Below are 22,931 nucleotides of genomic sequence, written 5' to 3' on the forward strand. Positions count from 1 at the left end.
ATGTAGGTGGCTGCAGGACGTGGGGTCAGGGTGCTAGGGGAGGGGGAGTGGGGTGGGACGGAGGGGGCGCTGAGGGAAGTCTGGACGCCGATCTGCCAGGAGGCGCGAGGGCTGTGGGGGTCCTGGGGATGTCTTCGGTTTGCCGCCTACAGAGGACGGGGGCGAGGATCCCGCCCTGCGGGGAAGGAGCGAGCGCGGAGGGCGCGCGGAGGGGGCTGGACCGGGCGCGGGGGGCGGGGCCGCCCAGGGGCCCCCCGAGGGCCGCCGCCCGGCCCTCGCGGGCGGAGCAGGGGTGTGGGCGCCGGTCGCCCGCCCGCCCCGCCCCGCCTCCAGGGCCCGGCGCGGCGCGCACGCCGGGCCGGCGCGGGGAGCGAGGCTGCGGCGCCGCGCGGTTGCTAAGCCCGGCGCCCCCGGAGACGTTGCCGGTGGCCGTCGCCGGGCGCGGCGCGGCTCGGGGCGGGAGGGGGGAGGAGAGGGAGAGAGAAAGAGAGAGAGAGAGAGAGAGAGGGCGCGCGCGCCCCGCCTCCCCGCGCCCGCTCGGCCGTCGAGCCGCGGCCCCGCGCTCCCACCGCCGCCCCCCGGGCGCCCGAGCCCGCCGCCCCGCCATGCCCGCCGCCGCGCCCACCCCGCGCCCGCCGCCGCCCCCGGCGCGGCCCGCGCCGCCCGCCCCGGGTAAGTAAGTGCCGCGCGCCCCGGGCCCCAGCGGGTCGGGGGGCGCCGCGACCCCGGGCCGGTCCAGCGGGGGCGCCCCGAGCGCTGCGTGTGTGTGCGCGCGCGCGCGCGCGTGTGTCCGTGTGTCTGGGTGTGTGCGCGCGCGCGTCTACACCCACTGGAACTCGCTTGCCGGGGATAGGGGGATAACGCTGTCGGCTGCTGCTTTCCACTCCGTCACCAGCCAGAGGGGCCTTCCCGGGAGACGCGTGGGCGACCTTCGAGGCGCGGTGGGGCTGCGGAAGAGTGCGGGCGTCCGGCAGGCAGGGGACACGTCGTGAGCGCCTCAGGGCGCCAGGGCTTTGCCTGGAGCTGGCCACCCGCCCCCCTTCTCACAACCTGTAGGGAAAGTGGAATTATCCCCATTTCTCCCAGGAGAAGCAGCGGTGCCCGGAACTCTCGACTTGCCCGAGGTCACTGGGCTGGGTAGCCGTGGAGCTGGGCTTTGAACCCGGGTCTCCAGAGCTCTCCGACCCAGCTAAAAGGAAGGGAACTCCTTAGGACTAGACACAGAGACGCACGGAAGAACTAAAGACCTTCGGGATAAAGGCTACAGGCGAAGCGTCGGGGAATTCACAGAAGCAAATGAGTTCCCGAAATCCCCCATCACTTAATTTTGAATCTAGGACCTCATTTACACTGCCTTCCACGTCTGGTTCTGGGGGGCGAGGTGTTGGGAGGTGGAGAGGAGACTGCCCCAGGGCCGAGCAGAGGCGGCTGGGGACACCTTTTCAGAGGATCCCTCTGCTGGGAGTGGGGGGGTCAAGAGAAGTGGAGGGAACTCAGTATCCACCCCCAAGGTTAGTCGTCCCTCTGCCTCAACCTTCCCCCTGCACTCCATTTCCTTCCTTTTCTCCGTGTGTTGTCCAAGAGGACAGCGGTCAAATGGACGCCGGTCCTGCTACCAACACTGTGTTTCCGGAAGCATCTTGGCATGGGGTGGTCCCGTGCCTCCGCGACCGCGTTAGAAGCTGTGAAGTCAGTCTGGGTTGACGTGGTCTGCTGGGCCGGTGTCGAGCTGACAGTCGCCATCGCAACTAAGGAGGCAGCTCCAGCCGTAGTCAAGCATTGTGCTTTTTCTTAAGGGACAAGGTGGCAAATGGCAGGGGCCCCAGGAAGTAAAAAAGTAAAGGGATGCTGGGCGTGCGGGGCAGCCCAACTTCAAAAAAGCATTTCAACTTAATATTTGGCTTGCTTTGGGTGGTGCCATAAAATGCCCCACTGGAGAAAGAGCCGAGAAGCATAAAAGGGTCGTTCAAAGATACTCAGTAACTCTCTTCATTTAGGTTTGAAAGGTCTTTGAGCCATGTTCTTTGATGGTAAGCTGAAAGAATAGGAGAAGGGGGAGAATCCCTACATGAGAACCCCATACGGACTCAGACTAACAGAGGAAGTCTTAGTTTAACATGGCCAGTCTTCGGGCAAAGCTTGGAGAGAGGGATGCTGGGCTGTCCAGCTTCGGTGCTGGGCTCATTGTATCTGGTACCCATGGTTTCCCACCCCCCCCCCTTTTCCTTGGGTGGCCCCCTTTAACCTCTACATTTGGCCCTTCTGGTGGTGAACCAGAGCCCCTTTTGAAGACATGTCTGTGGGGGACTTCTTTGGAATGGATGTTTGTTCATTGCCTGGTAATGTAGGTCGGAAGGGGGCAGTGCAGGGGGAGTAGAAAAGTGGGGAAGGAAGACCTTCCTGTTGGGGAGTCAGGCCGTTGGGTTCCCTCCTCAGAGGTTTGTGGCTTCCTGGTGACCAGTGACTAAACTTCTCTGGGAACCTAAGTGTCTTCCACTTTCTTTGTTTTTTTAAAATATTTATTTAGGAGAGAGAGAGAGAGAGAGAGAGAGCGCACACCCACATGCAGGAGCAGGGGAGGGGCAGAGAGAATCCCAAGCAGACTCCATGCTGACAGCACAGAGCATGACTCCAGCAGGAATCAAGAGTCAGAAGCTTAACCCACTGAGCCACCCAGGAGCCCCTTCAACTTCCTTTACTTAGTAATAACGGTCTAAGCTCAGAGGGTTGTTTGATGATCAAAAGGGAAATATTTTCATTGGCTTACCAAACAATTACCGAGCGAGTCCATAAGATCCTTACCGAGGGAGAATGGACAGCCTCTCTGGGACGGTGGTGTGTGGTGAGGGCATTGTGCTGTAGGTCGTAGGTGATGAGCTGGAGAGAGGCACCGGTTCAGTGGCTGTGTGAAGGGGTACGGAGGTCCGCCAGGGTGCTTGGGCTGGTCTTGAAGGCTAAGCGTTTATAAAGCTTTGCAAATGGCAGTGAGTCCTTATGGGGATTGGAGCTCTTGATCCATCTAGAGCTGCCTCCAAATCCTGGTCCTGAGCTTCGAAGCTGTATAATCCTCAGCAGGGTACCCAGCTACTCTGAACCTCAGTTTCCTCTTTGGTAAAAAGGGCATGATCAAATTATTCTGAGGGTCTAGTGACCTAAAGCGCTTAACGGTGATTACTACAAATGGAAAGTATTTTAAAAAAATGTTTTTTAACGTTTATTTATTTTTTGAGAGACAGAGCGCGAGAGGGGGAGAAACAGAGGGAGGGAGAGCGAGACACAGAATCGGAAGCAGGCTCCAGGCTCTGAGCTGTCAGCAAAGAGCCCGACGCGAGGCTCAAACTCGTGAACCACGAGATCATGACCTCAGCCGAGAGGACTGACTGAGCCACCCAGGTGCCCAGAAATGGAAAGTATTATTAAAGTTACCTTTTCCTCTGAAGAGATGCTATTTGGGTGCCTTCGGCCAGTGCTTCTTAAATATTTTTTGGGCATAGGACTCATCCGGGGATTTTGCTAAAACGTAGATTCTGATCCGGGAGGTCTCGCGTCAGCCTGAGATTCTCCTTTTCTCACCGGCTCCTAAATTCTGTAAGTGTCACTTGTTTGGAGACCACACTTTGAGTACTAGGCCATAGGCCACTCTTAGGGCTGGGGAGATGATGGGGAGGGTTGGGGCTTCCTAGGCAGGGCAGGTCTGGTCTGGTGCAGGGGGGGGGGGGGCAGAAACAGCTGGGACGTGTTCCCTATGGGGGTGATGGGTCTAACTTCCTTCAGGTGCCTTAGGACCAGCCCCCTGGAGGAAGCTCTTTCTGGCCGAACGGTGCCTGCTCCCCCTGCATGCTGGTCTTGAGGGTGTCGAGATGAGTAAGCCACGGATGCTGTTACAGTGTGATTGGGGGAGGGTGGGGACAGGCATGGAAATGTGTGATTTTTACGTGGTGAGATAAGCATTCTATACGGTTCATGGGTGATGGCCATGGGGGTCAGAGGGTTGGAAAAGGGAGGAAGACTTCTTGCTGGTGACGATGTCTGACCTGGGTTTTGAAGGACGAATCACAGCGGGGGGGGGGGGGTGCGGGGAGAGCAGAAGCGTATGAGGGATGGCATTCTAGGATTAAGGAACAGCATGTGCACGGTGTCATGAAACAGCTTGGTGTGTCCGGCTCATCGAACCAAGAGCTGTTTGGAGCGTATGATGAGAAGGGCTGGGGCAGGGAGGCCGAGCTCCGTCGCTGGGATGTAGTGGTCAGGACGGGCTGGGCTCTCCTGCAGTAACAAATCCTCAAAGCTTAACCCGGTCAAGGTCACTTCTCACTCACACTTGGTGCCCCTCACAGGCCAGAGAGGGCCAAGGAGGCAGAGCTTTTCCCTTTGGGTGGACACGCCGTTTGGAAAATGTGGCCTACGTGGCCGCCGGCGCAGGAGAAGGAGATGGTGGGAGAGTCGCCCTGTGGCTCCTCTGGCACTGACTCGTTGCTGCGTGTGCCACAGCTCATTGGTCACAACTCACTGCGAGGGGGCTGGGACACGATGGGGGCGGTGTGGATGGAAGTTCAGAGAACATCACTGTCTTCTCCCACGTATGGCTCGGAGTGGGCCTTGAGCCTCGCTCTACAGGCCGGAGTTTCTCAAAGGGGAGCAATGTGTGAACTCCTTTAAAGGAAACAGAATGTTGGAGAGTCCTCATGGTGGCTCAAACTATTTTGACTTCATACACGTAGTCGCCCTAAAAGGGTCTCTACTCTATGCTTAGGGCTCTCGTATGACTATAAAACCAAAACAAATGTCTACGTAAAATATCAACACGGCTGCACGTGGCGAAATTCAGATCAGCTTGATGAATTTAGTGTGATGGATGGTTATTTTAGCTGCAGCGAAACCACCGTTTCTGATTCTAAAAACAGCTGTTTGGGTCCTGTGAACTTGGTAAGCTATGGGCCGTGCCACATGGGTCGCCTGATGGCTCAGTTCTCCTCGGTGTCTCTGGGTTAAGTCTGATTTGTTACCTTCTTACTAGCCTGTGACGCAACCTGTCTTGTCACCTGCTGTATCGTAAATGCGGGAATATGCGTCGTGAGACAACGTGGGAGCTTTGGGTCATATGCGTCGTGAGACAACGTGGGAGCTCTGGGTCATATGCGTCGTGAGACAACGTGGGAGCTCTGGGTCATAGCAGGGTCGTGCACACGATCCAGAATGTGTTTCTGTTGCTTTTCTGTGGCTCGGCTTCAGAAAGATTTTCGTGGGAATGAAACACAAAGTTACACCCGCTTCGAGAGAACTTGCAGCCGGCCCGGAATGTGTCTGAGGATTCTCCAGAGTCTGAGAAGCAAGTGGAAATGCCCGTGGGGTGTCTAATGGAGGAGGCCGGTGACCAGCTTTGGGGTCCAGAGACCCTGCTTGTTCAGGTGTGGGTGGGTGAGGGGCGGGTGGGGAGGCCAGAGGCAGGTGGTTCAAGCCAGACGTGCGAGGGTGGGCACCGAGGCAGTAGGTAGCAGACGCGATGGAGAGGAGGTGCTACAGTTGAGAGAGATTGGGGGGGTGGGATCCACGGGGCTGGGAGATTGGCCGCGGGAGGGGAAGGAGGGGAAGAGGACCCAGAGATGGCTCACTGTCATGGGTTCAGGGGGCCGATGGTGCCGCTGACCAGGGTGAGGACCACGCGTGTCCGTGGAAAGAACAGGAGCGCTCTAGGCTAAGGCTCTGCGCCCGTATTTATCAGCCTGCCTTTCCCGCCTGACTTGATCTTTCCTGAACCAGTCTCTCAGGAACTGCAGCATCTTGCAGGATCTATTTTTTCCTCTCCAGGACATTTAATTAGTGCTCATTTGGACGACATGATTGGCTTTGTGAGCCTTTCCATCGTGCCTGCTGCTTCTGACCCGTTGGAGTGGGTTCTGGCAACATTCTTGCCTGATCAGGCGCATACTTTTTGCCTTCTACATATTTGAAGGAGGCGAAAACAATTTGAGAAAACTGTGGATGGTTCTGAGAGAGAAGCTGTCATACCATATAAGGGGAGATGAGTTATGCGCCTTCAGTTTTTAAGAGCACCAACTCTGTTTTTTTGGACACAGACACTCAAAATTCTCCGAGGAGAGAACAGACGTGGTGCAGGTTACATGGTCTGTAGGTAATTACGTAACAAGGAATATGGAAACTGTGCCCTTTGGGGAGTCAGAGAGGGGAGAACACGAGGGCACCCGAACAGACAGACATGTAAAAAGGTCCCAGACTGAAAGCAGATCTCTGTGGTGGCCAGAGTGGAGTCTTGTATTAATGCAGGTTATTGGCACAGAATAGTTTAAAAGGTAGCTTGGCCTCTCCTCTTTGTATGAATTATTAACCTAATATATCCTGGTGGAAACGCCTAGAACAAGCTGCCAGAAGCGGCTTCCGTCCCGCTCGTTCCTGCTCATGACAGACTCCCCCTTGTCTCTTGGCCTCGGTACAACGATCACCTTCATGGCACAGCTTCTGAGGTCCTCCAGGGGCGGATATGTAGTCCTCCCCCTCTGCTCCCCACTACATCTCTTTGGCACTTGGGACAAATGGTCTGTAAGCAAGTGCTGACCTGTCACCTGTAGAGACCACATGCTACTGGAGGACAGGCGTTGTGTCTCTTCATCTTGGACGCCCCCCCCCCCCCCCCGTCCCGCCCCACCCCGCTAGACTAGTGAAGCATTTTTCCTGAGAGCTGTCTCCACACCCATGAGCTAGTCCAGGGCACCTTTAAGAACCATCTTGAGACCTCAGGGCTGGGTTAGAGGAGCAGATGTCCCAGCAACAACAGCTTGGTTTGCGGAACGTCTCTTCTAGGCATGGGTTGGATGAAGCTAGTTGTTCAGTCTGGTTCAGATGCTGTGTTGATTTCACATGCACTGGAACCGGAATCCTCGGGTCTCTACATCTGTGGCAGACTGCTCATGCTCCCCAGATATCCATGTGCCCCCTGCATTAGCAGATGCCATCAGCACCCCCCCTCCTCAGTCCCCATTCTTATGGTTCCCCTGCAACCCACTGCAGCCCTGTTTGAGGGCTTTCTCTGGCTGTAGGGGCATGGTTCCCCCATTCTTGGAGAGAGCCAGAAGTGCTGGGGAGGTAATGCCCCTGGGAGCCGCCCTCAAGCCCTAATGGAGGGGAATGGGTGGATAAATATCACAGTTACCTTGCCCCTTTGGTGAGACAACCCTCGGCCAGGGTCCTCCCCATTCTTCCAGAAGGTTCCTCTCAGAGCTGAGCCCAGGTTGCCCACAGCAGTGACCAGCTCACCCGTGCCACTGTGCTGCCTCCGTTCTTTACTCTTCTCCAGTGCTTTCCCAAGAGCTCTTCCCAATTCAACCCAAATCCTTATCCCAGGCTTTACTTTGGGGAGAGTCAAACCCAAGACCCTTTTGGGTTGACCAGGGCCCTCAGACTATGGTTGGGAATGCTGTGTGTCACTTCTCACGCAAAGCAGATAAGAGCCAGGGCACTCAGTTGTGACCATTCTGCTGCTGCGGCCACCTCGGAGGGTCTGAGAGGGAGCAGGGCTGCTTAGTCCACATGGAATTCATATGGGCAAGAACTCTTATGGTAGCTGCTGAGCTTGGCATTTATCCGTTTAGGCCCCTACCTGCCTGCCACGTGGCACCAGCCCTGTCCCTTTGGGGGCCAACACTGAGGTCGGTCCACCCTCCGTTTCCCCATCCTGTACTGAAGCAGGGGAACTTGGGATCCGTTACCTGTGCTTCCAGGCTCCAAACTCGTTCCCTCTTCAGTGGTTTGATAAATACTAGAGTACAACTTATTTATGTCTGTCCATGGCTTTTAAGTCATCTGGAATTTATTTTGGTATATACTAGAGAAATAAAAATCCAGATGTAGGGGTGCCTGGGTGACTCAGCTTGGTTAAGCGTCCATCTCTTGATTTCTGTTCAGGTCATGATCTCAGGGTTTGTGAGATCGAGCCCCACATCGGGCTCCGTGCTGATGGCGGGCTCCGTGCTGACTGCACGGGTTCTCTCTTGCCCTCTCCCTGTCCTTCCGCCATGCTCTTTCTCTCTTTCTGTCTTTGACAATAAAATAAACTTTAAAAAATACAAACTTATTATTTATTTGTTTATTTATTTATTTATTTATATTTAGAGAGAGAGAAAGAGCACACAAGTGGAGGAGGGTAGAGAGAGAGAGAGAGGAAGATGCAGAATGTGAAGCAGCCTCCAGGCTCTGAGCTGTCAGTGCAGAACCAGGTGCAGGGCTCGAGCTGATGAACCGTGAGACCATGAACTGAAGTTGGTTGCTCAACTGACCAAGCCACCCGGGTGGCCCCAAGTTTATTTTACTCCCAGTTATGAACCAATTGTTCCAATATTGAATAAAAATGATTCCCACCTTCCTGATGAGTTGGTAATGATCTTGTATTATACATTAAATGCTCCTTTTAAGTAGTATCTATTTTGAGGCTGCAATTTTGTTTTTCCTAAAACCCAGCTATTCCTGGGTAAGTACCAAGATCTTGTAATTGTAGCCTTGTAATATATTTCGCTGTCTTCATTACTCATTGTCATCTCTCTTCTGTCCTCCCTCAAAAATTGCATCAGTACTTAAGTGGCATCAAACCTACAAGTTATGATTCGAACTGATATGTTTCATTGACTGGGACTTCACATTCTGGAATGGATAGCCATTTAAATGGATCTTTTATTTCCTCTCTGAGTTTTGTAGTTTCCTTACATTGCTTGCTAAGGTCATTCCTAGAAATTCTCTATATGTTGACATTATATATGTTATTACTTATTTTTTTTTTTAATTTTAGATAGTGCAAGAGGGGGGAGGGGGGCAGAGGGAGAGAGAGAGAGGGAATCTTAAGCAGGCTCCACACTGAGCATGGAAGCCAGTGAGGGGCGGGATCCTACCAGGGATCGTGATCTGGGATCATGACCTGAGCCAAAAACAAAAGTCGGATGCTCAACCTGCTGAGCCACTCAGGCACTCCTATTGTGTTACGTTTTAAACTGGTACATTTTCCAACTGGTTATGGCTGTTCTATAGGAAAGCTTAATATAAATATAATATAAATATGTATACTTAGAAAAAGTTTCTGGCCTTATAGCTGGCCAGTTACTAATTATATTTTGAAGTAAAAACGCAAAATCTATTTCATGAGGTTCCATGGGCTCAAATTACCTTTCCAGGTGACTCAGAATAAGTAGATAGATTCTTGAGTTGAAAGAAGTTCAGGAAAGAAGTTCAGGAAAGAAGACGGAAAAAGGGGTAGAGAGAAAAGGTATACAAAGGAATTGGGCATGTGGTAGGAATCAGGATCCCTCTGCCCCCCCTGCCCCATCCATTTGCAGAGTTATAGATGCTGTGAAAACAAATAGTTTGCATTCAGTATGTTTTCTCTTTGAGACAAAATCTCTCGTGAATTTAAAAGTTGCTTGTCAGTGTCTCTGACTGTCACTATGATGGACACTTGTTAGTAACAGCATGTTTATACTGTGAGTCTTGATAAAAAGACAGGCCTTGTTATGAGTCATTAATGTAAAACAAGATAAAAGGACACTGCAGCCCTGGTCAGGGTCTCACCTTGTGTTGGAGTTCAGAAAACCAAAATCATTGGATTTAGTAATTTATTTTTTATTTTTTTATTTTTATTTTTGAGAGAGAGAGAGAGAGAGAGAGAGAGAGAATGAGCAGGGGAGGGGGAGAGAGAGAGGGAGACACAGAATCCAAAGCAGGCTCTAGGCTCTGAGCTGTCAGCACAGAGCCCGACGCGGGGCTCAGACTCATGAACTTCGAGATCAGGAGCTGAGCTGAAGTCAGAGGCTTAACCTATTGAGCCACCCAGGTGCCCCTGGACTTAGTAATTTGAAAAGAAAAAAGAGACAGAAAGCAGTTGAGTTCACTAGATTGAAGCACCGTTTTCTTTTGGGAACTTGGAGTCAACAAATGCCCAGTGGTTCCAGACCTCCCCAGGAGGGGAGCTGCTAAGGTGCTGGCTATTTGAACCTTGGAGTGCTTTCTCTTTAATGCCATTAGGAGTAATTTAGAATTCAAAGGAGTTGATCTTTCCTACAAGGATAGCATAACTGAAGATGTTTTACTGGTTTTGAAGATGGTATTTTCCAAAGATGTCCTGCAGTGTGAAAGGGAAACAGGAGTCCACACTCACATTATAGAGAATGAATGAAAAACTCTGAGAACCAATTGAAAAACCCCCGGGGTTCCCACCTTCCCAGGAACATTCCGTTATTTATTTGCTTTCCCCCCACTCGCTTTGTCTACATTACAAAGCAAAGACAGCAGTGGTTGCCGGGGGTTCTCTTTCTTCGTTTGCTTTCTTCATCATGAGCACAAAGCAGGTGTCTTCTTAAGATGTTTTCTTAGAGAGGAAAGTGCAGTGTCGGTGTAGAGGTGGAGGGGGGATGGGTAAGGAGAAAGACTTATCTGCTCCTCCCCCCTTCCTCCCCCCCCCTCCACCGCATGTTTGCGTGGCCAAAAACACGTTGTGTGGGCTTTTAAGTAGTCTTAATTGAGGATGTTAACAAAGGAAAAACCTACATGAGGAGGGTTTTATTCTACTGGGAGGGGGGAGTGGAGTTTTAAATACCTGCCCATCCCAGGAAAAAAAAAAAAGGAAAGTTTTATAAAAACTTATAAAAAAAAAAAAAAGGAAAGTCCTTGCTGCCTTGAATAACTGTTAGAAATTCTCAGCAGTTTCTGGCTAGCCGGCTGCCTCCATCTGGAGGCTGGCATTGTGTTTTCTTAACCAACAACTGACTATCACCCTCTCAAAATTGAACCAGTAACAGTCATATCCTTTCGTGGCTTTTTAAGGAACTTTTTCTCAAAGGTTCTTTCAGTTCTTTTCCTATCCTTGACAATAATCAGTTTTTAGTGTAAAGGTTACCCACTTAGACGTTGAGAAATCACTGATGGTCACCACAAACTAGTTTTTCATTCACTCACATTTAGTTGCTGAGTATCTCCTATGAGCACAGTAATCTTTGTTTAAATTGAAAGTGCAAATAGCCCTTTGTTGCTGGAGGCTGTTGTATTCATCCATAAAGAGCTGGAGCGATGGAGGTCAGAGCATTAGGTGGGTATTGTAACATCCGTCGTGGTAAGCTGGGAAGGGAGGAAGGAGCAGGAGGGTTGGTGAGTGAGGGGGATGGAACGGGTTGAGGGTCTTCATGGAGGGCCTCTTGGAGAAAGGATATTAAATGATCGATTGCAGACCTGAACAAAGGTAGGAAGTGCGAGAAACGTGTGTGCGAGAAATAGTTTGATGAACACTCTAGGCATCTCTGGGTAATTAACTGCCTTTGGTTTTTAAGGAAACACGAACGATGGAATGCCTTCTACGTGTGAATTCGAAAAAACATGCCACAAAACCCTCAGTGCTCATTCTTGTTTTGAGATTTAAAGGACTTTCATAATTCTTTAGGCGACAGTGTGGGTCCATGTTCCCTAGAAGCAGAACCTGAGATCAGGATCCCTGTGCGTGTGATTTTGAGGGGAGAGCTGCCACGGGACGGGAGGTAGGGTAGCAAGGGCAGCGGGGGACTTGGCTAAGCAAGGATGTGGTCTCAGCTGGAGACAACCTCAGCCTGAGCCCACGGGAGTTCTGGAGCCTGCACCGCACACAGACCTGGTCCCCCCTGGGTCACCGCTTGGTCTTTGGACCCTTCCCTGTCCCCATCAGTCATTGATCATGGGCTGCACTTGAGGAGGTGGAGATGGGTGTAGAACCTCCTGGGTGAGGGACTCCAGTCAACAGAGGGTAATTCCAGAAACTAGAGCAGCGGTGGCCCTTGAACAGCCAACGCTCATAAGAGTTGGTGGGTGGGGACCACCGCCTGGTAGGGGGATAGCGTTGGGCACCTGCCGCATCCATGACTGTGCTGGTCCTAGAGAATGCGGATGACTGGGTATCTTTAGTTAGATTTGGGGGCAGAAACAGATGGAAAGCGCAGGATTGCTTTGGTCACCCAGGACAACCTGGTGACTGTGGACCCAGCCAAGCAAGGTCCATTTTATTTACTAGACACTGTCCTTGCCAATGCTATATTTTTGGCAAATGCCAGGAGAGAGCTTCGCAAGGGATCCCGAAGAAGCTTAACCGCAGAAGCTGCCAAAGTTGACTCATATCAAGGCTCTGAAGGCAACAGCCTTCGCCGAAACATTTATAAATGATGCACTCAAAAGACCTGGATGCAGCATTTGGGCTCTTTGAGGGAACCGTACGCATTTCTGCCCTCTGAGGTTGGCTTCTTAGCAGAGGAGCTGGCTTGCCTTGCTGCTGCTGTCACCAGTGTGGTTTAAGCATGATGTACCGAGTGCTTTCCATAGGCAGGTGACCTTACACCTGTCATCTCGTTGCAGTCTTTACCGTCATCGTGGGAGGCTGGCCGGTGGTGGCCATGCAGGTTCCCACAGTGGTGAGGACCACCAGGCACTCTGCCAGCAGGGCTGAAGATGAGGTCCCTCTTGGTTCTAGCACTCGGGGTGGGTGCCGGGGCCCCCGTTATGGTGCCTGTTGGATGCCCGTTGCAGTCAGGTTCTTGGCACAGTGACTTTGCTACTTTAGAGGATAACCAAACCCGGGTTGAATTCCCTAACGGCAGAAAAGCGTGTACCTTGATCTGATTCCCTCTTCTTTGTTTGGAATCCTAACACACTTTGGGGAGTTGTGTTTTCAGATCAGCCTGTCTACGGGGATGTCAGGGAACAGCTCTCTTGTTTATTGCCTGCTGCGGGAACACCGTGTGACTTTATTTTGCCCAGTTGGGATGCCGGCTGCGTCAACAGGGCACAGCTAAACCGAGGCTGCTTTGCTTAGGGACCGACGCGTGTTGATGAGTTGGTGTCCTGCTCTGTTTCCTCTGGTTGGTCCCGTGAGCTTTGTTTTATTCCATGGTTACGAATGGCAACCTGATTTTGTCTGAAGCCATCGATTGTTCTAGTTCTTACTCTCAGGCTGTGTGGCCTTGGACCCACTGCTTACCCCTTCTTGTCTACACTTACATCTAAAAATTGAGGCTACTGGCCTTTCAGTTCTAACATACAAAGATTCTCACTCACACAGCCTTTGCTGCCACACATCCCTAGGGTCCCCTTTGCATCCTTCTTAGAATGAATCCAAGGCAAAATGCATCCAAAGGATGCATTTTTCAACAGAAGCAATTTCTAAGGAGTTTTACCAGTAAGCCCAATCAATCACATAATGGCCATGTCCTGAATATTTATGGCAAGTTATTCCTCTGGGTGGTGTACCTGAACCTCAGATAATAGCACCATGGAGCTACTCAGGTTATTTATTTCTTCCTGAGGAAACTTGGGCAAGATGTATCTTTCATGGAATCCATCCGTTTTATTAAGTTGTCTTATTTGTTGACATAGGATAATTCACAGTATTCCCTTATCGTTATTTTATAGAAGCAGCCCCGGTATTTTTCGAACACCATATATCATCGCTCCTGAATAAGAATGAAAACTATAAATTTTTCGGAAATGTCTCCTCTTAAGTTGCTTTACGTGCTTGCTATTTAATTACATGTTGTACGTGGTGGTTGTCTCATCAAGAGGCCAAACCCCTTTAAAAAGGGCTTTCTAAAGAATCCACAGGCTCCCTGCCTCCCTTGCGCTGTCTAGTAATGCTTAGTGGAGGTATCCCCTGGCCCCTCCGATAAGCAGCTGATACATGAGGGGTGAGAGTCTGTGGGGCCGGGCGCTTTCAGGCGGTGGGTCAAATATTCCAGCGGTCTTTAGATCAATCTGAGATCCATCCAAACCTAAGCACGAAGGCATAGACACGAGATAGCTGTGCTCAGTCTCTCTAGAAAAAAAGAACACAGCCTTTGCTTTTAGAATGATTTTGACAGCCTCCCCTATAGGGACGGACCGAGGCGCAGCTCTACCTAGCCGGTGTGTTTCCGTGTTATTAGGACACAGGCCAGTGGAGACCGGTGGTCCGGGGAAGGCCTTCGGGAGTGACAACCAGCCAGAAAAAGGCTGACCAGAAAAAGGAGGTCTTGCTGGCCTCGAGTTGGCTGGAGACTATACTTCCCTTCCAAATGAACACACCCAAAGAGGCTCCCTGAAAGGCACCGAGAAGAGCGAAATTCAGCCCCAGTCAGGTTTATGGAACTGTAGCAGACAATCGGGATTAAAAATCCAGGTCACGGAACACAACAGCCCGGCCTGGGGGCCGTGTCCTGTTGGAATTTTACTGAGCGAGAGGCGACACCCCAGGGACGGGCTCATGGGTGAGTTGGGGCGTGTCGGGAGGAAACATTAAACCCAGGGGTGAGACAGAAAGACAAGCTGTCCCCAGGGGAAGCTCGTGTCCAAGTAAACCAGCATTGGATGTCGCCGAGAAGGGCGACGTGAGCGACAGGGTGGCATCGGGCAAGGCTCAGCAAACGTTGGTACACAGAGCTGAAGGGGAAGAGAGGAGCATAAAAGCTTCACGCGAGGCAACAATGGGAAAGCGGGAGGAGAAGGGCTCGTCTGGGGGAAGAGGTGTTGGAGTGAGATGGCCATTCTTGCGGCCCCTGGAATGTCTGAGGCCTCACGAGCCCTGGGAGCAAACGAGGCCGTGTTTAATATTAATGCCCGGCTTGGAGGCCCGGTGGCCCCACCTGCTTACACAGGACCTCAGCCAGCGTCCTTGGAGTCCCCAGGACAGGATGTCACTGTCCTCAGGTACCCGGTGGCTCCTGTTCTTTCCCCAGGGGTTGAGTCACTCCTCACTCCCCTGCCCCTGCCGTCAGTGTGTCCCCGAGGCCCCACATTGTCCTCTGTGCTGTGCTGGGGAAGGCTGGGTGGCTGCCTTTGAACCTTGTCACCTGGGTCCCAGAGCCCCACACGGGCTTAGCTGACGAATGGATAAAGAAGATGTGGCTTGTGTATACAATGGAGTACTACTTGGCAACGAGAAAGAATGAAATCCCGCCATTTGTAGCAACGTGGATGGAACTGGAGGGTGTTATGCCAAGTGACATAAGTCAGGCAGAGAAAGACAGATACCCTATGTTTTCACTCATCTGTGGACCCTGAGAAACTTAACAGAAGACCAGGGCGGGAGGGGAAGGGGGAAAAAAGTTACAGAGAGGGAGGGAGGCAAACCATAAGAGACTCTTAACTACTGAGAACAAACTGAGGGTTGATGGGACGTGGGGGAGGGGGGAAAGTGGGTGGGTGGTGGGCGTTGAGGAGGGCACCTGTTGGGATGAACACTGGGTGTTGCATGGAAACCAATCTGACGATGAATTTTATATATATATATATAAAAAATATATATATATATATAATATATATATAAGTATATATATATGTGTGTGTGGAGATATATATATATATACATATATATATATACATACATATATATATATGAAGACACACAGCTTTTTTTTTAAATTTTTTTTTAACGTTTTATTTATTTTTGAGACAGGGAGAGACAGAGCATGAACAGGGGAGGGTCAGAGAGAGGGAGATACAGATTCTGAAACAGGCTCCAGGCTCTGAGCTGTCAGCACAGAGCCCGACGCGGGGCTCGAACTCACGGACCGCGAGATCGTGACCTGAGCCGAAGTCGGCTGCTTAACCGACTGAGCCCCCCGGGCGCCCCAAAGACACACAGCTTCTTTAGTGTCCTCTGTTAACCCTGTGCTCCAAGGATTGGGAGGGCAGGGGCAGATGCCATTCCACTGCCTCTTTTGTCATTGTCTCTTATCCTGCTGCTTCCTCCCGGTGTCTGATGCCTTCGCATGAAATGCCTCCTTCTTCCCCCTACATTCCCCTCCTTGCCTGCCCGTTTGTCAGCCGGCGCATGTGGATTCCAGGGGAATAAACCCACCACTGGGCGAGGGCCAACCCTGGATCCCACTTTGGCTTGGGTTGGGTCACGCTGCCGTGCCTTTGGGGTTGGTCGAATGGGGATGCACTAGTCCGAGGACCTTGTAATCTCTCCCGTCGTGGTCTGCACATTTTGGTTCCACCAGCCACCTCGGAGACACAAGAGATGGTCTATAGCGGTGCTTCTTAAGATTCAGCATGCGTCAGACCCCCCTGGGGGTGTTGTTAAGATGCGGAATCGGATCCGGTGGGTCTGGGGTGAGGGCTGCGATCCTGCACTTCCAACAAGCTGTGCCGGGGGGTGCTGTGCCGCGGGCCCCCCTCGGGTCGTCAAAGTTTGCTGTGCTTAAGGGAAAACCCTGGCTAGGAAATCCTGACCGGACTTTTTGTTTTACTGCACGGGTGATGTCGTGTTTTAATCACCTGTCATCTTCCTACTCGCATTACGAAAATAAGGGTACTGTTAGTTGTAATACTACTTTAAGGAGTTGGTGTGTGGACCCACTTAGAAATTGCTGATAGGTGACCGGCATTCCCAGAAGGATACTCTGGAACTCGTCTCTGTATCCTTGTGTCTCACAGTGGGGTCCATGTGCCAGCACGATGGGCATCGCCTGGGCCCTTGTCGGAGAGGCAGAACCTCAGGAGCTATCCTCGACCTTGACTGGCTGACTTAGGACCTGCGCGTGAACGCGGTCCCCAGGTGGTGTGTGCGCCCTCATACGAGAGATGTGAGAACACAGCGCATCGGCAGCGGGAGCTGCTGACTTTGCCACTTTAGCGGGACGCCCAAAGGAGGCACGTCAGTGACAGTGGGGAGAAGTCCATCCCTTGGTCATTGGTCCTCTTCGTCACGGGGTGTCCCGGGGGACGTCTGGGGAGAGAGGAACAGGCTTTCTGGCCTGCATGGAGCGTGAAGGTTCTTCAGACAAAATACAGGCAGCAGAGGAGGAAGGGAGAAGTGTGATGTGACTGTGAGATGGGTAGGTGTGCAGGATGAGAGCAGGGTGCTGGGAAAAGCAAGGGCGGGAGGAGGAGTGTTATTGAGGGGGTTTGGGATGAGCTTCGAGAGCGAGCAGATACGGAAGCTTCACTTTCAAATCCCTTTCTAACTCGCTGCGACTCCAAAGTAGCTGCGATGGTAAAGTTCCAGAAATGTACTGTCTCACGGTTCTGGGGGCCAGATGTCTGAAAACAGATGCTGGCGGTGCCGGTTCCTTCTGAGGGCCGGTGTCGGCCTCTCTCCTTGGCTTGTAGGTGACCATCTCCATGTTCACGTGGCATTCTCCCTGTGTGATTGTCTGTGTCCAAATTTCACCTCCTTATAAGGACACCAGTCATGTTGGATTACAGCCTACCCCAGGGACTTCCCTTGAACTTGACTGCCTCTGTGAAAATCCTGTCTCAGAATAATGTCACATTCTGAGAGCCTGGGGGTGGGGAGTTTGTATGAATTTAAGGGTGGGGGAGGGGGACACAATTCCACCCATAACGAGGTTATTTGGCAACTGTTAGTTTGCCTGGTCGGTATCCATTGCACTTTCTTGTTTTTTATTGATTTTTTGGTTGTTGTTAATTAAGTATAATTGGGACACGATGTTACATTAGTTTCAGGTGTACATCATAGTGATTTGACAAATCTATACGTTATGCTGCGCTCATCACGAGTATAGCTACCATCTGTCACCGTACATCGCTATGGCAATATCATCGACTATATCCCCCGTGCTGTACCTTTCATGTCTGTGACTTATTCATTCCGTAACCGGAAGCCTGAACCTCCCCCTCCCCCTCCCCCGTTTTGCCCCTCCCCCCAGGCCCTCCCCTCTGGCAGCCATCAGTTTGGCCTCTGCGTGTGTGAGTCTGATTCTGCTCTTTGTTTGTTTAGCAAACTCCCTCTTTAAATCAGTGAGCAGCTTAGGAAGCAAATATCAGGCATCTGTCAGGCGGGCTATTACAAGGACTGGCAAATATCCTTCAGTCAGAGACCAAACAGGGTTCCTGTGCCAACAAGCTGGGAGGCACGTAGGGAAATTGGCATGAGTAGGTCAGCAGATTAAAAGACAACCCAGAGCAGGGGCACCTCTGAGATGAGAGCTGGAAAGGTCTTTTCAATTACTCCGTTCCTGGTGTCTCAGTTGACGTCCTGTTGGTAATAAAGATTAGGTAGCGACAGCATTAATTAGAGATTGAAGGGTCATCAGCGGCGACAGCCAATAAATGGCACGGCACGTTCGTCGTATTACCTTACCTTTATTAACGTCTCCAGCTTTGATCGATACGGACCTTGGCCAGGCTGGCAAGTTAGGTAACTGTAGCACTTTTGAGGCTTACTGACTGGAGGCTGCATTCCAATTTTTTACTCGTTTAGAAAACCCTCCTTGGGATGTTTGCATAATCAAACGTAAGTTCACAAATGTTTCTCCTGCCTCATAATCCGCATATGAGCAAAATGAGTTTGTTCCCAAACAGCCCCTGGAAAAAACCCAGGACAAATGATTACTCAGTGGAAAGGAAAATGAATCCAGCCGGTCCCTCTTCAACTTCTACAAACGGATGGAAGCGAACAGCCTTGCAGCACTGCAGCCTGGGGCCACACGTGATCAATCCGGTGAAACCAGCCAGAAATACGAGGTCGATAAAAGGGAACACATTTCAGGGGAAGCGTCTCTGCGAGGAATGGGGACTGCGTGCCACTAGATGCGTTGGCTTTTATTTTCCCATCAGTGTTTGTTGTTGCATTGCGTGTCACCAGATGCTTCGAAACACCGATTTCCGTTTCTTTCAGCACTCCTGATTCGTCAATGCTTAAAAAGTGATTATGGATTACTTACGCCTGACGGCAGTTTGGATGTGATTCTCCCATTTCTTTTTCTTGATGTGTCACTGTAGCCTTCTAGGAACCAAGGTGAGAATTCCAAAGTGAATGCTGACCTCAGACACAGTTTTTCTTTGTTAGACATACGGGTTATGACTTAAAAATGAGTAGGAAAAGGTACATTCGTTTTGTTCTGATTAAAAAACACAAGTAAAAGATTAATTTTAGCAGTATATATATATGTGTGTGTGTATATATATATATATATATATATATACACATATATATATATTTTAATCTTGGTACCGCCCAAACAAAGTGTTATTAAATGATCACACAGGAAACTGGATTAATGTGACATCCAGGCATTTTGGTAGCCTTGTCAGTTTGATAAGGTGTAGGGCTGACCCTTGTAGAATCAGGTTATGAATCGTGGCAGCCGATAGGAGACAGGATTGTCAGGGGCCACACCCACTGGAGGCAATGACAGCAAACTGTCTATGCAGTTGCCGCGTTTACTGGCTGACACCAGTCGGGGAACCTAGGATCAGTGAGCAGGAAGTTGGCTTATCCTCCCAGACTTGCTGTATGCTTCAGTTTGCTGGAGTGTTTCTCTTAGTACCCTGTCCCTCCCGTCTCCTATTTCAGTCACTACCTGGATGACAGATTCACCCACTGAGTCACATTTAGCATCGTGTTCTCTTTGCTCTTAAGATCTACGTGGATTTGGGGGAAAGCCAGGGTTACAAGACCTTGTTTGCTTTTGGAGAGGGAAGAAAACAAACACACGCTGAGCACCTTCAGCACGACCGAGGTATCGTGGTTGGCAGATGTGGAGACTGGGGCTCAGAGAGATGCTATAACCCTGCGAAGGTCGCATGGCAAGTAAGAGCCTGCTAGAACCAGGATTTCAATGAGGTCTCTGACCCTGTGTCCAGTGTTCTTTGCACGCCTCTGGAACGAAGCTGTCACAAACTGTGCAGAGATGTACTGCTGTCCCCTACCTGTATCAGTCCCTCTTTATAAATGCTGCATTGGCAGATTTCCTTGAAGTAAAGTGGATGTCTGTGATCGTGTCTTCTTTCGCCTTTCCAGTCTCTTTAGGAGGCCTGGGGTGTGCTGTCTGCCAGAGCTGAAAGGAGCAACACTCCGTTGTCTACAAGGAGAGCCGGCAGACTGAGACTCGGCCCTTGTGTTGGATGTGAGGGCTGGGAACCGACTCCCCAGATCTGCAGTACCGACTGGGGGGCGGGGGTGCCGGGGGGATTTACACAGTCTATGGTGTCTCTGTCTTTAGGGGGCTTGATTTCAGTCGAGAGGGAGAGTATTTACACTTGTGAAGATGAACTAACAAGTAGCCGAGACGTGCCGCAGAGGAGACCGGATATGGGGCAGCCAAGCGCCGGTATTGGGTCTCGAGCATCCCTGCCAAGTGTTGCTTTAAGGAACGAACCGAGCTTCCGAGGAGGGAGTGGACTGTAAAAGTGAGGTCAGGGAAGGTTTGTCGGTAGCCAGGTCTTCCGACATGGTGAGGTTTTGGTGGCTGTGAGGACCGAGGGTGGTGTGGGGCTGGGATGGGCGGAGGCCACCGCATTATGGAGGGCCTTACCTATCCAGGGGAGGGGTTTGGGTTTGGCCCTCTGGGAAGATAATAAGGAGCCACCATAGGTTCTTGAGCAGAGGAGTGACTCGGCGAAAGCAGTGTGTGTTCTGCTGTGTGTGGGGGTTTAGATTGGCCCTGGGGAGAGACCCTGCACATATCTGTGTCTGGGGTATATGAGGCAAAAGCAGTGTATTGTCAAATCAAGGCCAATTGATGTTGCTGTAGGAACCTAGAAAAACAGGGCTACGAGAGCATCCTTTTCTGCGTCCGTTTCCGGGAAGCTCCAAGCGTGGTGACCGAGGACTGGGCCTTAGGGTGTTTACTTTTTACTCTCTATACTTTCTTTAACTGCTTGTGGTTGACGTGGGGACAGGGTAGGGGTTATTATCCTAGATCGTTTCAGGTTAAGCCACATGACATTTCCGCTTCTTTGCCGGTCACGATGGAAGGACTGGCAATCTCACAGGGTTCCATTTTAGTTGATTCTGTAAATTGTTGGAGATAAGCAGACACAGCCTGGTCTTCGGCTTTCTGCTCGGATGGATGGGGGGTGGGTACCAGGACACCGCTGCTTATGCTTAGCCTAAATGGACCACTGTGCTGTGGGAGGTGAGGCTCGGGAGGTGAGGCTGTTGCTGGAGGCTGAACCCAGGGCCCCAAGGTCGGGCTATGTTGTTCCTCTCCCTAATGCTTGCTTCCCGTGCTTAAAGACCAGGCCTTCAGAGTCTGCTGATGTTATCCTCTCACCCTTAAAGAAGAAAACTTTGCTCTGGACTAAGGATTTTTAAAAGGGGGCTTGTGGAAGAGAGAATAAAAATATTTACACTTGGAGGCTGTGTTTTCTTAGCACCCCAGTTTGCTCCTCTAGCCACCAGGAATCAGGGCTGGCTCTGAGGTAAGGTCTGCTGAATCTGGCTGGGCACAGCCATCCCAGAGAGCATGCCCCCCCCCCACCCCGACTCTGGGTACCACAGGCCCATACCCAAACTCCATAGTTTCACTGGGACCTTGAAGCCCCAGGTCCCACCACAACATACCTGCCTGTCATCCTTGGTCACCATTCAGTGTGTCAGCCCTACCGGCGTCTGTCCCGTTCCATGAGTACTCTTGTAGGGTTCCCTGACATCCCATCTGGACCCTTCTCTGGGACCCTCCTGAACCCCCTTCTGTGCTAAACTCTTCCCGCATCCCTAATGTATTCACCACATGCTCCCGTGTACTTCTGGTTCTTCCCTGAAAGCCCCTCTCCTTTCCCTTCCCTGGAATAGAGAACTCTTTTCCATTTAGTTAGCGTGCCGAATGTGTATAGCAGGTCCTTCTCTTTGAGAAGGTCATCTTCCTTGGCATCCTTCCTTAATGTTCCCCATGAGGAAATACAGACTAGCATGGCTTCTGTAGATCTCTCTAAACTCTCTCAAACAATGGAGGCAGATGACAGAGATTATGAGAAGAAATGGTATACCAGATGTCCGCAGTCTCACTGTAAATGTGAGTGCTAAACTTATAAATGCATGACATGTGAGAAGATCAGTCGGTACCAGCCAGTGCTTGTCATCTAATTTGACACCTGTGTCTAGATGGAAATCATCTCAGAACAGATTGTACGTTGTAATTGAAAAACAAAAGGCATTCCGTGTAAATATGTTGGGCCAAATTGCGCATCTTGGCACAACTGGGGTTCCGGCTACAACTCAAATGCACATAGAAAGGATTATCTTTAACTTCTTTTTATTATTTATTTACTTATTTATTTTTATTTATTTTTTTACATTTTTTTATTTTTGAGAGACGGAGAGAGACAGAGCGTGAGCAGGGGAGGGGCAGAGAGAGAGGGAGACACAGAATGGGAAGCAGGCTCTAGGCTCCGAGCTGTCAGCACAGAGCCCGACGCGGGGCTCGAACCCACGAACCGTGAGATCATGACCTGAGCCGAAGTCAGACGGTTAACCAGCTGAGCCACCCAGGCGCCCCTCTTTAACTTCTTTTTAAAGGAAGCATAAATGGCAGATTCCTACATGGAGGGTAGGACATATGGATCCTTTGGGGGTAATGTAAGTAGGCCGCAGTCCACCCTCATGGTTGAACTCCGTGACAGATTCTGTCGTTTTCCTGTTTCCTGACCTGGACAGAAATGGAAATTGAACTGCTTTTGCCTCAGCTGCTTCATTCTGGCTGGGCACAATTGATCAGGAAACACAGTGTCTTGTTGTATTCATTTATGCGGTTTAGGAGTAAATATGTTGAGAATGAGCATGTTTTTTTTTTATTTAAAAAAAATTTTTTTAATGTTTATTTTTTGAGAGAGAGAGAGACAGAGTGTCAGCGGGGGAGGGGCAGAGAGAGAGGGAGACACAGAATCCGAAGCAGGCTCCAGGCTCTGAGCTGTCCGCACAGAGCCCGACGCGGGGCTCGAACCCACAAACCGTGAGATCATGACCTGAGCTGAAGTCGGACGCTTAACCGACTGAGCCACCCAGGCGCCCCAAGAATGAGCGTATTTTCACTATTAAAGCTTTCCCTTTTTCTGAGAGGAAAAGCCATTTGGAGAAGAAAGTTTCTGAACCTACACCGAACTTGTTTCCACCTTCTTTTCTTTTCCGCAACCCCCGGTGTAAGAGAATCTCAATCACAGCTTTAAGAAATACCCGCCCTGTCGTGCTGGTCCAT

At 50.9% G+C, this 22,931-nt stretch overlaps 1 protein-coding gene across 1 annotated transcript in view; it reads left to right on the forward strand.

The window, feature by feature from the left end:
- Positions 1 to 622: 622 nt before the first annotated feature.
- Positions 623 to 22,931, forward strand: part of DCLK3 (doublecortin like kinase 3) — a 49,393-nt gene continuing 27,084 nt past the window's right edge. The window contains exon 1 of the mRNA XM_027040625.2: positions 623 to 672. The gene's annotated coding sequence lies outside the window, so the exon portion shown is untranslated. The remainder of the gene's footprint in view (positions 673 to 22,931) is intronic.

This window comes from Acinonyx jubatus, chromosome C2 (assembly GCF_027475565.1).
Source record: "Acinonyx jubatus isolate Ajub_Pintada_27869175 chromosome C2, VMU_Ajub_asm_v1.0, whole genome shotgun sequence".
In the NCBI taxonomy this organism is placed as follows: domain Eukaryota; kingdom Metazoa; phylum Chordata; class Mammalia; order Carnivora; family Felidae; genus Acinonyx; species Acinonyx jubatus.